A 17,166-nucleotide genomic window follows, 5' to 3' on the forward strand; every position below is an offset into this window, starting at 1 on the left:
TGTAAAATGATCTTTGGTTCAATCCCTTTCTGGTCAGATTCTGGTGAGACTTAAGCTCCATCTACCTGATGGTTCTCTGGGAGCTTCTCCTCTGGACATTTCTGTGAATACAGAGGACGGGGACATCTCTCGGGGGGATTTCTCCTCCTGGATCCATCTGTGGAGACACAAGCAGAATATTATATATATATCATGATGAGATGATGGGAGTAGTATCCAGGGGACCCGTACACCTCTATAATCAGGTAGATCTTTTCTTACCTGGTGATGTCAGAGGCCGGGGAGCCTCCATCATGGCCTCCTTGTACAGATCCTGGTGTCCTTCTATATACTTCCACTCCTCCATGGAGGAATAGACCGCCACATCCTGACACCTTACAGAAACCTACCAACACAATGACACCATCATCACCCAGACCCCTCAAGTGCTGTAACGTGAGATTTTCCCAGCAGTGTCACCTCTCCAGTCAGCAGCTCCATCATCTTGTGGGTGAGTTCTAGGATCTTCTGCTCATGTATCAGGGGGGGAGGCTCTGTGATGGGGGTCCACCCTCCTGACTCATGGATGATGGGAGTCCCCCCCGATGTCTTCTTCACTATGGTGTAATCCTGTGGATGGAGAGAGACACTTAGGGAAAGAAATTCCTTCCTGACTCCAGATCTACACTCAGAATCCCTCCCTGGATCATGGCCCCATCTCCAGTAATCTAGTCACTAGAAGCTGGAATATTATTAAGGTATAGTAATAGTGGCTCACCAATCGGTGGAAAAAAAATGCTGCTCACCCCTTGACACACCCAATGTCGTTCAGAAAAGAGGCAATTTGACAGAACAAATAGGGGGGCACTGTGCTATCTGAGATCAGATGGTACACACGCAAATCTAGTTTTAAAATGCAAGAATTTATTCCAAAATTATATATACATAAAACACAATAATTGCTAAAACCTAGGTCGACCTAGTATTCGATATAAACATACAAAGCATAGAATATTCACATAATGCAAATAAAGCTTATAAAAACTATAAAATCAATCAATATGACCTTGTGATATTCAAGGAGATGATGGGGGTTATCCCCATAGTGTGTATCCCCAATCAGCGGAGAGACACGGCTTTCTTTTTTGTTGGAAATGGCTTATAGTTCAACTGCTGCAATGAAATATCCGAATGCTATATTTAAAATAATTGCGCAATATTTGGTAATGTCGTCATAATGTTCCTATATCCAGGCAAACATAGATGGCGCTATTCCCAATATATGTCTTAATGATTAAATATACATCCGCCCAATGAGAAGTCATTCCTTCCAACATCGTCACTATTACTTGATGGATTGCTATGTCAAGAACAATCCTATCAAGTGTACGTTGCCGCTCCTTTGGATATGACGCTTCTCTCACTTGTAGCCGTGCTCTACCGCTCTTAGGTCTGCGTGTCCGCCGGTTGCTAGGCAAGATGGCGCGTGGCGTCCCACGTGGTCTGGTTCTTTCACCCGGTCTCTATGCAGCCCGTCTGGATGCTATGCGGCTGTGGTCCTTTGCTGGTAAGTTGACTTGCCTGCCAGCTACTCGATGGTCCGCAAGTTCCAAGATACACATCGCTACCAGATCAGAGGGTTTGGGCTGGAGACCGGAAAAATGTTCATATGCGTTACACCAAGTTGTCCGGGACAGACGCAGTTAGCGGGGCACGGATCAAAGTCTCTGGTTATTTTCACTGCTATACACCAAACGCGTTTCGGGGACCATTCCCCTTCCTCAGTGGTTAGCAGTGATTTGTTCAAACCTCCTTTTATATGGTGTCCGATCCTAAGTGGAGCAGCGACCTTTCAAAAAATGGTTAATTGAAAAGCCTGCACTGGATTCGTTTGGGTGTGGTACATTCACATATTCTTTGACCCTATTCACACTTGTATTATATAACCCTCTCAGAGTTACATGATAACATGCTAAGTAGTGTTGATCGAGCGCCGTAGTGCTCGGGTCGAACACATCGTGATATTCGAGCACACGAGTATAATGGAAGTCAATGGGAGAACCCGAGCATTAAACCAGGCACCGCCTGCTCTGAAGAGGGGAGGATGCCTGGTTCATAAGAAAATGTCAGAAATTTATGGTAACACCACCGAAATGGTTCTGTAACAGCATGAGGAGGATGTATGGATGCATCTTGGACTTGCCGGTCGCTGCTGGGAACTATGTTGTCCGAATAGTACGCCACTTTTGCATAACGACAATAATACGCACAAAACCAAGGAGAAAAAAAAATCTATTTTAGAGGAAAAAATTTATAGAAACCATTCTTTCCTGAATATTTACTTGTATATAAAGTGCAAGTGCTGCCAAAAATTACAAGCAAGAGGCACTCCGATACATCCTGTATATCACATAAAGGAGGGCATCATACACACCCTTTAAAAATTATGATTGATGGCCTGCTGGCGACCCTCAAAAACATTAGGAGCAAGGACCTGCTGATTTGACCATCTAATACATTAGGGGCGAGGGCCTGCTGCCGCTTTGGTGACTCTAGTTAACACTTGTTACAGCGACGATCCATTCGGATGTCAGGCCTAACAACTTTCGATGTAATTGTCAGCTCAAAACCATTGTAAACTACGGCTAATGGGGAATCAGTGTTTGATTCCGGAGAGGGAGCTTGAGAAACGGATACCATATCCAAGGAAGGCAAGTAGGGGGCGCGCAAATCACACACTCCCGACTCGGGGAGGCAGTGACGATAAATAACAATACAGGACTCTTAAGATGCCCTGTTATTGGAATGAGAAAAAATTACAGGGAATGTCACTGCGGTATTTTGGATGAGGAAACGTTATACAGGAGAGGCCCTGCTGCCGCTTTGTTGACTCTAATAACTTCTGCCTGATCGCACGTCCCCGTGATGTCCACGATCCATTTTGATATCTTCCCTTTCTTTCACTGTTCTTTTATACACCTAACATGGGGAATCATTGTACAATTTTAGAAAGATAGCCAGATAAATGGCTACGGCTACTACGTCAAAGCAAGGCAGCATGACTTGCGGGCCTGCAGGTGAGCTGACCCTGTAAAAGATTTTAGGTGCTGGCCTGCGGGTGAGCTGACCCTATAAAACATTATATGCGAGTGCCTGCGGGTGAGCTGACCCTATAAAACATTATATGCGAGGGCCTGCATATGAGCTGACCCTGTAAAAGATTTGCGTTGAGGGCCTGCAGGTGAGCTGACCCAGTAAAAGATGTTAGGTTCGGGCCTGCATGTGAGCTGACCCAGTAAAAGATGTTAGGTTCGGGCCTGTATGTGAGCTGACCCAGTAAAAGATGTTAGGTTCGGGCCTGCATGTGAGCTGACCCAGTAAAATATTTGCGTTGCGGGCCTGCGGCTGAGCTGACCCAGTAAAAGATTTTATGTACGGGCCTGCTGGTGAGCTGAGGTGGAACCGACAAACCCAACTTGATTTTGATGGCTGCATTAATCTGCAAGTGACCGTCATACAGCTCCACAGATTTGCTTCCATCTGCATCTTTCACTACAATCTGTGGCTTTAGGCCTCCTGCACACGACCGTATGGCTTTTTCAGTGTTTTGCGGTCCATTTTTCACGGATCCGTTGTTCCGTTTTTTGTTTCCGTTTTTCCGTATGGCATATACAGTAATAACATAGATAAAATTGGGCTGGGCATAACATTTTCAATAGATGGTTCCGCAAAAAACGGAACGGAAACGGAAGACATACGGATGCATTTCCGTATGTGTTCCGTTTTTTTGCGGACCCATTGACTTGAATGGAGCCACGGAACGTGATTTGCGGGCAATAATAGGACATGTTCTATCATTCAACGGAACGGAAAAACAGAAATACGGAAACGGAATGCACACGGAGTAGATTCCGTTTTTTTTGCGGAACCATTGAAATGAATGGTTCCGTATACGGACCGTATACGGAACGCAAAAAACGGCCAGTAAACGGGGGGAAAAAACGGTCATCTGCAGGAGGCCTTAGTCTTTTATCCAGACTCTATCATTGTGTCACTATGTGGCCTCCTCATGCTGCCATCTCCACACCATGTCACCGTGCCACTCATTGTTATCACCATGCTGCTGCTTCTTAAAAGGGCTTAAAGTGATCACCAGGCCCACAATCTAATTAAGGTTTTACGCACAAACCCAAAGTAAAAAAAAAATATTTTATAGGAAAAATTGATTGATAACATTCTTTCCTGTATATTTACTTGTATATAAAGTGCAAGTGCTGCCAAAAAATACAAGAGTGTTGGGCCTTTTCATAGGTAAATGCATTGATATCCAATTCATTATTGTCAAAATGGATGTTCATTGCCTTTAAGAGCCATGCTCGACTATAGTTGCAATTTTGTATGTCTTGAGTAGGCCAAATTAAGGTCACACAAAGGTTTATACTCTTCAGTGTTATCCTTCCCATGAATGTACCAGTCTGAGAAGAGGCCTCCTTGTTTACTTACTTAAATTTATGACAGGAGATAAGATAAGAAGCAGCTGGTGATAATTACCTATACAATTAGGCATTTATTAATGAAGCTAAATATATAATATGTATGTATTCATTTAATGAGCCTTAGTCCTTTGCATAGGACAATCAGTAGGACATATATATATATATATATATGGTTATATTATATTGTTATATGTTACGAAGACAACATGTATCCAGTATATTGTATATATTTCTCATTAGAAGAGTGTCTGTGAAGATGTGTGTTTTGTAACAATTAATCACATCTTTGGTATGACAGGAGGTACTGATATCTCTGTGAGAAAACAAAGCCATTTACGATCCATAAATTAAGTGTGAGAAACGTTCAGAGACGCCTAGAGGTCTGTCTCTAATTGCTACAAGTGTCAGAATTAATCCCTATAGCTTTGAATTAAAGCTTCTAAGGTCAAAATGTATATTCAGACTTAAATAAGTTAACCCTTTATACTATGATGCAGATAGCTTATACAGCAGTGCCACCTAGGTATCGGTAGGTGACATTACAACAGTAGCAAAAATGCATTCTGGGTAGGGTTATGATGTCACATTTTATCAATGGTCACGCCCATCCGACAATGATTGGAAAGTTCCAAATTAGGAAGGTGTATCTAACTGATAAGTTTGGGATCATAAGCCATACGCAGGAGAAAAAGAAGGAGAAAGGAAAAGAAAAAGAGAGAGAGAGGAGAGGAGAAGTGGAGGTCTATCTAGATGAAAGCCATGGTGAGATGCGCTATGATGGACCACCCAGCTTTCCTAGGAGCAGAAGTGAGATTCCTACTAGGACTTGGTAAGAGACACAGAAAATGATATTTCATTTTATTAAGACTAATTTGATAGTGTGGGTGAAATTATACCATCTAGATTGGCGAATAAATAAATAATTAAATAAATTGATCATCTCCATATTGAGATGTAGTCTTAGGATATTATGAGACTTCATTCTACCTGCAGAAGAATCTAGACTCATAATCTAGCAAAGCATTAAATAATTGCTTATATATATATATATTGATAGAACATTCTTCGCCAAGCTAAGTAATGGATTCCCACAAGAAGGACTTATTTCAAGTCCTTCCCATTTAAGATATGGTCTAGCAAAATCCTAGATCCCTGTTATTTGTCTTAATAGTCTTACCAAAGTTATATATTTGAAAATAGTCCAGGATGGGGCTGAAGGATACAGTTATCTCTTCTAAGTTATATCCTTGAATGGATTTGCCCATCTTGAAGCCATGTGATGTGTAGTTGGTTAGGGGGGGCAGAATGTATTTAGCATTCTATAATGATGTCTAGGATTAGACATGCCCATCCTGATATCATGAGGTTTTCTCTGAACAGAAGTAATGTATATAACTTATGTTCCTACTATGATATCCTAACCTAATAATAGCTTGTGTATAATGTGACAAGTTATTTCCACTCACATGTATTGTTAAGCTTGTAATGCTTTATATTAACGCCATATATATTCATTTGCATGTATCATTGTGTTTATTTACTTATATATGTTTATAACCTTGTAATCAATAAATCTGCATATTTTTATAATACCTGTGTATTATTGTATAATGCCGAACTACATTTTATCATTAACGTCATCTCACGTCAAAAAGAACTTATTTATCTGAGGAAATAGGCGGACTCAGATGTGAATTGTATCAATTAGGTTGTCTACAATTCACCAGGTCATGATTTTAAGAATTTATGACAAATTTTATAAATTTTATTTTTTTATGGTTAATTATTTTTATGACCATAATTAATAATTCTTAATTGAATTATTACCCACCGACAAGAGGCACTCCAATGCAACCTGTATATCACATAAAGGAGGGCCTCATTCACATTGAGTTGCGGGCCTGAAGGTGAGCTGACCCTGTAAAAGATTTTAGGTTTGGGTCTGCAGGTGAGCGGACCCTGTAAAAAATTAGATGTGAGGGCCTGCTGGTGAGCGGACCCTCTAAAAAATTTGATGTGAGGGCCTGCTGGTGAGCGGACCCTCTAAAAAATTTGATGTGAGGGCCTGCTGGTGAGCGGACCCTCTTAAAAATTATATTCGAAGGCCATATATGCGAGGGCATTATTTGTGACAAATAAGCAATGCATGTTGATATGACGGAAGAGGAGGAGTCTATTAACTACATTAAAAACAACAATGTAAAGTGCCTTTATGTTCATCCGCTTTCCTCTGGTGGAGTCGAGAAGACAGGGTCAATCCAGGCCTTGTTCATTTTGATAAGAGTCAACCTGTCAGCATTTTCAGTTGACAGGCGGATACGCTTATCTGTTATTATGCCACCAGCAGCACTAAATACACGCTCAGACAAAACGATGGAGGCAGAGCAGGCCAGCACTAGTGTTGATCAAAAATATTCGAATTGGTAATTTTTATCGCGAATATCGGCACTTCGAGAATTCGCAAATATTTTGAATATAGTGATATATATTCATAATTTCGAATATTCGAGTTTTTTTTTTTTTTTTTTTCCTCTGCTGGGTGTTGCCATTTAAACCCATTTTTTTTCTCTGCTTGATTAAGGGGAGTGGCCTGGGCAACCAGGTGCTATAAATTGACCCACTAGACTCTCTAGAGCTTGCTCTTCCTGAGGCTTGCTGTACTAAGTGGGCTTCTTATTAAGTGGAGTTCAAAAAAAGGAGTTGGAAACTAAGGTTGGATATAATTTCCTTGTGTGTTGTTGGCTTAATTCTAGGTAGTCCTTCAACTACAGCAGACAGGGTCTAATTCTAAATCATATTTACTGTTTTACTTTTTTACTGTTGTAATCCCCATTTAGTATGTGTTGCACAATTGACAGCGCCGTCCAGTGCACATCTTGCATGATGTATGCAGTCCTGGAACAGCCGTTCGGGGGTGGATATCTTTGTTCAAGATGTGAGCAAATTACCCGTTTGGAATCGCAAATCGAGTCTCTAAACGGGCAAGTTGCAACACTGAGAGGCATTGACAATTTGCAAAAGAGTTTGCTTCTCACCGAGCAAGCACTCTTTAGGGTAGATGAGGGGGAGGGTGACAGAGAGGAGGCTGAGGAAAGTGAGGTAGCTAGCTGGGTAACAGTTAGAAAGCGGGGTAGAGGGAGGAGTGCCAGGGAGGCTAGCCCTGATCTGACACACCCCAACAAGTTTGCACGTTTGGCAGATGAGGAAGATGTCGGTCCAGGGACGGCACTGCCGCAGCCGGACACTTCCTCTGCCAGTCAGGGGAATGTCAGCTCCGGTAAGCAGGGGACCAGTACAGCAGGCCAGACAGGTGCTGGTAGTGGGAGACTCCATTATTAGGGGAACAGATAGGGAAATCTGTCACAAAGACCGTGATCGCCGAACAGTGTGCTGTCTTCCTGGCGCTAGAGTTCGACACATGGCGGATCAGGTTGACAGATTACTGGGAGGGGCTGGAGAAGATCCAGCGGTCATGGTCCATATCGGAACCAATGACAAAAGTTAGAGGTAGGTGGAGAGTCCTTAAAAATGATTTCAGGGATTTAGGTCAAAAGCTTAGGGCAAGGACCTCAAAAGGTAGTATTTTCCGAAATACTGCCTGTACCACGGGCCACACAAGAAAGGCAGCGGGAGATTAGGGAGATTAACAAGTGGCTCAAGAACTGGTGCAGGAAGGAGGGGTTTGGGTTCCTGGAGAACTGGGCCGACTTCTCTATCGGCTACAGGCTCTATCGTAGGGACGGGCTGCACCTCAATGGGGAAGGGGCAGCTGTGCTGGGGAGAAAGATGGCTAGAAGGTTGGAGGAGTGTTTAATCTAGGGGCTGGGGAGGGTAATTACATTATAGGAGGGGAAGATAGTGCAGATAGAGACCGGGGGCCGAGGTACTGGGACTGGGGGAGGAATGGAAGGAGGGACTAGAAGAGTTCAGAAGGAAAGGTGTAGGGTAAAAAATATACATAAACCTCTCAAATGTATGTATACTAATGGCAGAAGCCTGACTAATAAAACTGGGAACTGGAATTAGTGATGTGTGAGGAGAACTAGGACAAAGTGGGAATAACTGAGACATGGCTGGATGATGGCTATGACAGTGGGAATAATTGAGACACGGCTGGATGATAGCTATGACAGTGGGAATAACTGAGACACAGCTGGATGATAGCTATTACAGGGGGAATAACTGAGACATGGCTGGATGATGGCTATGACAGTGGGAATAACTGAGACATGGCTGGATGATGGCTATGACAGTGGGAATAACTGAGACATGGCTGGATGATAGCTATGACTGGGCAGTTAATGTACAGGGTTACAGTCTGTTTAGAAAGGATCGTCAAAACCGGAGAGGGGGAGGGGTCCGCCTTTATGTAAAGTCTTGTCTAAAGCCCACACTCCGGGAATATATAAGTGAGGGACATGAACATGTGGAGTCACTGTGGGTAGAGATACATGGAGCTAAAAACAACAATAAATTACTAATAGGAGTCTACTATAAACCACCTAATATACCAGAGTCCACAGAAAATCTACTACTAAACGAGATAGACGAGGCGGCAAATCATAATGAGGTGGTTATTATGGGGGACTTCAACTACCCAGATATAGACTGGGAAACTGAAACTTGTATATCTCATAAAGGAAACAGGTTCTTGGCAATAACCAAAGAAAATTACCTCTCCCAACTGGTTCAGGACCCGACTAGAGGGACGGCCATACTGGACTTAGTATTAACCAATAGGCCTGACCGAACAACAGACGTGCAGGTTGGTGGATACCTGGGAAATAGTGACCATAAAGTAATAACCTTCCAATTATCATTCAAAAGAGCGTTTCTACAGGGAGGAACAAAAATACCAAACTTCAAAAAAGCTAAATTTAGCCAACTAAGAGAGGCCACAAAATACAGCCACAAAATGGGATATCTAAAAACATCCTAAAATCTCATTGTGAGAGGTACATACCGTATGGGAATAAAAGGTTAAGGAACAAAAAGAAACCAATGTGGATAAATAGAACTGTAAAGAAAGCAATAAATTATAAAAAGAAAGCATATAAATCACTAAAACAGGAGGGTAGCACGGAAGCACTGAAAAACTAGATGTAAAAAAGAAAACATGTAAAAAACTAATAAAAGCGGCCAAACTAGAGACCCAGAGATTAATTGCCAAAGAGAGTAAAACTAACCCTAAAATGTTTTTCAATTATATAAATGTTAAAAAGTATAAATCTGAAGGTGTTGGCCCTTTAAAGAGTAATGAGGGGGGAGTCGCAGAGAGCGACGAGGAGAAAGCAAAACAGTTAAATATTTTTTTCTCCAGTGTATTCACTGAGGAAAATAAACTGTCAGATGAAATGCAGAATGTAAAAATAAATTCCCCATTAAAAGTGTCCTGTCTGACCCAGGAAGAAGTACATCAGCGACTTAAAAAGATTAAAATAGACAAATCACCAGGACCAGATGGCATACACCCCCGTATCCTAAGGGAATTAAGTAATGTCATAGCCAACCCCTATTTCTGATATTTGCGGACTCTATACTGACAGGGAATGTTCCACAGGATTGGCGCATGGCAAATGTGGTGCCAATATTCAAAAAGGGTCCAAAAACAGAGCCTGGAAACTATAGGCCGGTAAGTTTAACATCTGTTGTGGGTAAACTGTTTGAAGGTTTTCTGAGAGATGCTATCTTAGAGCATCTCAACGGAAATAAGCAAATAACGCCATATCAGCATGGCTTCGTGAGGGATCGGTCATGCCAAACTAATTTAATCAGTTTCTATGAGGTGGTAAGTTCTAGACTTGACAGCGGCGAATCAATGGATGTCGTATATCTGGACTTCTCCAAAGCATTTGACACTGTACCACATAAAAGGTTAGTATATAAAATGAGAATGGTAACCATTCAGAAAAAGCTAAACGTCGGATCCGGTAATGCGCCGAAACAACGTTTAGCTTAAGGCCGGATCCGGATTAATGCCTTTCAATGGGCATTAATTCCGGATCCGGCCTTGCGGCAAGTGTTCAGGATTTTTGACCGGAGCAAAAAGCGCAGCATGCTGCAGTATTTTCTCCGGCCAAAAATGTTCCGGTCCGGAACTGAAGACATCCTGATGCATCCTGAACGGATTGCTCTCCATTCAGAATGCATTAGGATAAAACTGATCAGGAATCTTCCGGCATAGAGCCCCGACGACGGAACTCTATGCCGGAAGACAAGAACGCAGGTGTGAAAGGGCCCTAACACTGACATGGAAAAGGATCTAGGAATTTTAATAAACAGCAAACTAAGCTGTAGAAACCAGTGTCAGGCAGCTGCTGCCAAGGCCAATAAGATAATGGGTTGCATCAGAAGGGGCATAGATGCCTGTGATGAGAACATAGTCCTACCACTTTACAAATCGCTAGTCAGACCACACATGGAGTACTGTGTACAGTTCTGGGCTCCTGTAAACAAGGCAGACATAGCAGAGCTGGAGAGGGTCCAGAGGAGGGCAACTAAAGTAATAACTGGAATGGGGCAACTACAGTACCCTGAAAGATGATCAAAATTAGGGTTATTCACTTTAGAAAAAAGACGATTGAGGGGAGATCTAATTACTATGTATAAATATATCAGGGGTCAGTACAGAGATCTCTCCCATCATCTATTTATCCCCAGGACTGTGACTGTGACGAGGGGACATCCTCTGCGTCTGGAGGAAAGAAGGTTTGTACACAAACATAGAAGAGGATTCTTTACGGTAAGAGCGGTGAGACTATGGAGCTCTCTGCCTGAGGAGGTGGTGATGGAGAGTACAATAAAGGAATTCAGGAGGGGCTTGGATGTATTTCTGGAGTGTAATAATATTACAGGCTATAGCTACTAGAGAGGGGTCGTTGATCCAGGGAGTTATTCTGATGCCTGATTGGAGTCGGGAAGGATTTTTTATTCCTCTAAAGTGAGGAAAATTGGCTTTTACCTCACAGTTTTTTTTTGCCTTCCTCTGGATCAACTTGCAGGATGACAGGCCGAACTGGATGGACAGATGTCTTTTTTCGGCCTTATGTACTATGTTACTATGTTACATGATCCCTCCCTGCTTCTAGCTTGTGGGCCAATGAGAAGGCTGCAATATCTTTGACTTTAGGAGTAGTGTTGATTGCGAATTTTCGTAATGAGAATTTTCCTAATGAGAATCAATGATATCGTGAAAACTCAGACCATGGGAACGCCTGAGGGGTAGAATATACCATCGGATCAGAGTTTTCACGATCTCATTGATTCTCATTACGAAAATTTGCTATCAACACTACTCCTAAAGTCGAAGATATTGCAGCCTTCTCATTGGCCCACAAGCTAGAAGCAGGGAGAGATCATGTGTACTGATTTAAAAAAAAAATCTAATATTCGAAATTACGAATATATATATCTCTATATTCTAAATATTCGCAAATTCTCAAATATTCGCATATTATGCGATCATTACCTTGCCGATTTTTCGAGTAAAAAATGTAGAATATAACGAATTTTAAGGGTGGTGCTTAACCGACTGGAAGCAGTATCTGCTGCAATCCAACCGACCACCTGCTCGCACTGGGCTGACTTCAAGAGCGTTGTCCTGCGCCGCCCTGCAAACTGGGACACGAAGCTAGGTATCATGGATGAGTGTGTTTCTTGTGCTCTGGCAGCAGGCACAGATCACCGCGCCCAGGGCCACGGCCTCTGCGTGCACCATCAGCATCATGGCCACTGCCCCGTCCCTTAGTGCTCGCCTTCTCCATATTAAATGTTATAAGGGACCATTTATAGGCAAAGTGTGGATAAATTATTGAAAAAACCAAATTACGTACCGGTAATTCCCTTTTCATGAATCCTCCATGACGGCATACCATGAGAGATGACCCGCCCCCAACCAGGTAGGGACAGGAAGTATAAATTTGACTCTCCTCCGGCTCCTCCTCAGTGTCTTTCTGGATCGACAGCCTAGAGAGTGTTCATTCGAATCTTTTCATTTATTCCTTTTTTTTTTTGCACACAATCACCTATGTGTAGTCCTATCATATATATTTTATAGAGACAGTTGATAAGGGTTCAAAAGGACTTTCTATTAAGCCTGATAAAACTACATTGAGATCCCAGGGGGGAGTCGTGGCTTTCAACGATGGTCTCAGTCTGTCTGCCCCTTTTAGGAATCTGATAACCCAAGAATGATTGGCAATTTTCTCATCAAAAACTGCACTAAGAGCCGACACATGAACCCTTAGTGTATTGGGACGAAGACCTTTCTCCAGCCCAGATTGTAAAAAGCCTAGAACTGAAAATTTTTCAGGGGATACTTTCTCTTTCATACACCAGGTATTAAAAGCTCTCCACACTTTATCATAGATTTTTGAGGTTATCTCCTTTCTGCTAGCCGACATAGTATTGACGGGATCTGACAGGCCTCTAGCTTTTAAAATCATCCTTTCAGGTTCCAGGCTGCCAAATGCAGCCTTTCCACCTCGGGAGGGTGAACTGGTCCCTGCGACAACAAATCCTGATCCCAGGATCCATGGACTTTGGATGGACATGATCTTTAATAGTGGAAACCATGATTTTTTGTGCCATAAGGGGGCTATCAGAATAACATGAGCCCTGTCTTGCCTTATCTTCTTTATCACTCGAGATATTAGTTGCAGAGGGGGGAAGGCGTAAGCCAGATGAAAATCCCATCTTATTGATAAGGCATTGTGAGACAGTGACAGGTCTCACTCAGGTTAGAGGCAAGGAAGGGGTGGATAGTGCGGTCCACACCTCTGTTCCACCACAGGTGAGAGAAGCTGGAGGTAATCAGCCTGGCATAAGGCACCTCCCAGAGTGTCAGAAGGGGAGTGTGTTGCCTGTGGACAGAGGCCTGGAGGCTCTGTGTGGTCCAAGCCAGGAGGGCTGAGAGACCACTATTCCCCATGTGTGCTGAGACACTGGACTGGAGGCAGTGGGCGTACTGTGCTCTGTACAGCCAGGAGGCTGTGGGACATTGGCTGAGAAAGCCGCTTGTGTTCACAGGGTGTGAACAAGGACTTAGGTGAGTCACTCTGTGTTAGTTAGAGCCTAGCCGGGCAAGTGTTTATTATTTTATGTGGATGTCACATGTTAGGTGAAGCTGCGACTTCATGATAACCTGTATTGGTTGGAGTGTGCACAATAAATACACTGTTTGGACCTGAAACCTGGTGTCCTAAAGGCGTATCTGTGAGAATGACCCCCGGTGAAGAGCTAACCCCCTACAATTGGTGGAGGATGCGGGCAAGCGTCCCTGCTGAAAGGAGACAACTGGTTGCTAGGGGCAACGGCAAGAGCAGGTGCTGCTGAATTCTGCTGTGTTGCAAAGGAAATTGCTGTGTGGATTTAAAGGGCCAGCAGCCCTGGGAAAGAGACTGTGAATGCTGAAATTGTTTCTTGAGAGTGAGACACCTGGAGGCTGGGTCTCTGTTAGTGGACTTGTTGCTGAACATTTTTCTGGTGCCTGGGCTGTCTGCTGCTATGGGGTGGATGGAGGATCTCACCGAGCAGCTGAGGCAGGCCAATCTGGAGGCTAACCAAAGGCACCTGAAGTGGCAGCAGGAGCATGAAAAACTCATGAAGGAGAATGAAAGACAAGGAGAACTCCTAACCCAAAGCGTTTACCAGGGTAACAGCTGTGCTGATGCTTTGAGGACGCCATTGCAGTGGGCCCTGGAGAAAAAACCTGCAAAGCTGAGTGGACAATTTGTAAAAGTCCAAAGTGTCGAGGATGCGGCTGAAAAAACTGTCAAAAAGGTGACGTGTGGCAACTGTCGGGAAGAAAAGAATGTCCGGAGGAGCCGTGATGCGGGTGCTAGGTGCAACCAACCACGACGGCAGGCCGCTGTCCTGCAACAAAGAGAGCGCTGTTGGAGATGCCGTCAAGTCACAAAGTGTGAACCTGATTGTCCTATGGTCAGAAGTCAGGTAACCAGGAATCCATGGCAGGAGGTTCCTAATGTCCAGGAGAAGGACTGTGACCTCGGGGAAGATGTTCCTGGCTCTCCCTCATCGTCTGAGACTGCCGAACCAGTGACGTCTGTGGGTAAGACTGTTCCGTGTTTTTCTGGTGTAAAAGACAAAGTGACAGTGAGCACGGTTCTGGAGACTGGGCAGGTTGCTGACCAGTGCCCTGGGGCTTCAGAAGCCGTGAACTCTGGTGTGAACCGGCGTCAGTTGCTATCTGCCGAGCCGGGAGGAGTTGAGACACCAGGACTGGAGACTGAGCCGCAAATGATAGATGTGCGGGACAGTCATGCGGATAATGAGGACTATCCGGTGGTTCTCACTCAGTGTGAGACTCCACTGAGAACTGGGACTTGTGAACCTGATGTGATACATATGCTAATACATGAGGGAATGTTGGGCCGTGATTTCCCGTTGTTCCGTGACTTGTGGGGAAGTGGAAACACTTCTGCAGTCAGTGACGAAACTCCTGTAGAACTGGTACCTAATCCATTAAGTGAAGTGACCATTAAAAACAATGGGGCAGATAAGGTGCAAGGTGATTGTGCCAAGTTGGCGGAAATGCATAATGAAAGGGGGATGTCATGTGAAATATCTGATGTTGATAACATGCCTTTTCCGTTGCAGATTGTGGTCAGGGGAGAAGCACCCCCTGGTGGTAAAAATGTAAATCTCGATGAAGCTTTATTTTCATCTGCTATTTTTCATGAAGTGCTATATGACTTGATCAAAAGGTTTGAAGACATGCATATAAGTAGTGTGGAGCAAAGCCCAGCTCCAGCTCAGTGTTTGAAGGTGCAGGAAAATATGATAGGGTTAGAGGGTATACCACACGTACCAGAGGTAGAAATGCAGTCTCCACAATGTTGGTTGGTTACTGGGGAGGTGTCCCAGGTGGGGATTGGCTCAGCAGTGCCCCTGGAGGTCAGAATTGATAGTGACACGAGCGGTATGGGTGACGTAAGTGCTGTGACCGATAGCAACCCGGGGAGTGAAGCTACCATGTCAAGGTCCTGCGAAACAAAGGTGGTTACTAGTAGCAACCAGACAGTTATATCTGACAAAATGGGAATTAAGTCGGGTGACGTCAGCCTAGTGTCTGAGGCCCATGTCCAGACAGTTGTAGGTGACCTGACACGACAGTACAGCTGCAAACAGGAGTTTGATCTCTCTCTCTCTCTCCTCACGCTCCCTAGAAACATCAGAGAAAGAACTAGCTGTCTTCACAAAGAAATGGAAGAAGACTTCAGAAAGGGAAAAGGAGGAGAGCCAGAAAGAGAAATGCATCTCGGCTCGATATGATGAAAAATGTAACCAAGCAGAGACTGATGATTGGGAAAAGGAGACCAAGGCCCTCTCCTTGGCTAGAGCCCTTGAAGAAGCGCTTGAGGAGTGTGCTGAATTGGAAAGGCTGAAAAAGCAACTCAGAGCAGAGACAGAAAATCTCATGAGCTTAAAAATTGAGTTGGAGAAATCTAAGTGTGCTCTCGAGCAGCAGGTGGAAGGTGAGAAACCTGAAGAGGAGAGTTCTCTGGAAGACGTCATGTAGCCAGAGCCTGTTAAAAATGGGACGGGAGATGGTGGCACTGTGGCGCTGGCTGTGGCAGAGAAGATGGAAGATGCTTTTGCTAAACCAGTTGATGGGGCTCATGTGAATGCCGAAGACCACAGACCCGTGGTAGCGTGTAACCTAGGCCTGGAAGACGTCCCCTCTGCATGCAAGGCCTTCCAAATAGCCAGCAGGCTGCTGGGGAAGACGTGCGAGGAGGTGAGCGATCAGTTTTTGGATCCGGGCTATTACGATGGGCTGTATCTCCTGACTCCTCCTCAAAAGGAGAACAGTGTCCTGGATGAGCCTCTGGAGAAAATGACAGAAGACAAGGAGTCTGCTGAAGACCCTGGTGCTTCCTGCCTCGATGAGAAAGAGGGGGAGGGGTTAACAGGGCAAGTGTATGGTGCCATGTCCGAGAAGGATGAGAAGGCGGTCAAAGAGACTGGAGACTCCAAGAAGACAAAGGCTGAAAAAGTTAAGGCCGATGTGTTGGTTGACGTGAAGTCTCCAGGTGCTGCAGAGACCAAAGTTAAGCCAAAGGGAGCCGCGGCCGAAGTGGAAAAAGCCACTAAAGAAGCGAGTAGGGGCAAGCAGGCTCTGGTGAAGGAGCCCTGCAAAGCAAAGGAGGAAGTGTCGGGACGTGACCATGACTGGGAACAGTTCAGTCAAGAGCGGCAGAGGTCCAAGAAAGGACATGAGGCGCAAGTGCGGGAGCCAGAGGATCAAAAACGAGAGAGAGAGATCGAAGAGTGCGAGAGCGCATCATTATCACCCACGAAAGAGCAGGAAAAGAGTACCTGACCATGAGATGGGCACATGAGGCCTTTAGGCAGATTAGATTGGGCAAGATGTTGGTTTTGGTGATAAACCAAGCTCTGCTGGCGTGGGTCTGGCAGAACAAAGGGAAGGTACGTGTCACCGAGTTTCCTGGCCTCGGTGAAATAAGAACCGGTAATTTTATGTGTCAGCGGCAGCTAGTGCTCGCTGACACTGTTACTTAGTGTGGCTGTAAAGCCAAGCTTGGCCGGTTTTTATTGGGAGCAGCCAAAGAGCAGGGTGGGTGGCTGTTCCCCACGTCCAGGCCAGGTCGATACCCTCTCACCAGCCTCCCGTGGTTATGCAGGTGTTCACCCTCACGGGCTTGAACAA

General features: G+C 44.5%; 1 protein-coding gene across 24 annotated transcripts in view; it reads right to left on the reverse strand.

The window, feature by feature from the left end:
- The window catches only part of LOC120998305 (gastrula zinc finger protein XlCGF26.1-like), a 4,064,644-nt gene that overhangs the window by 2,601,758 nt on the left and 1,445,720 nt on the right, over positions 1 to 17,166 (reverse strand). The gene's annotated exons all lie outside the window — the stretch shown is intronic.

This window comes from Bufo bufo, chromosome 4, assembly GCF_905171765.1.
Source record: "Bufo bufo chromosome 4, aBufBuf1.1, whole genome shotgun sequence".
NCBI classification, from domain to species: Eukaryota; Metazoa; Chordata; class Amphibia; order Anura; family Bufonidae; genus Bufo; species Bufo bufo.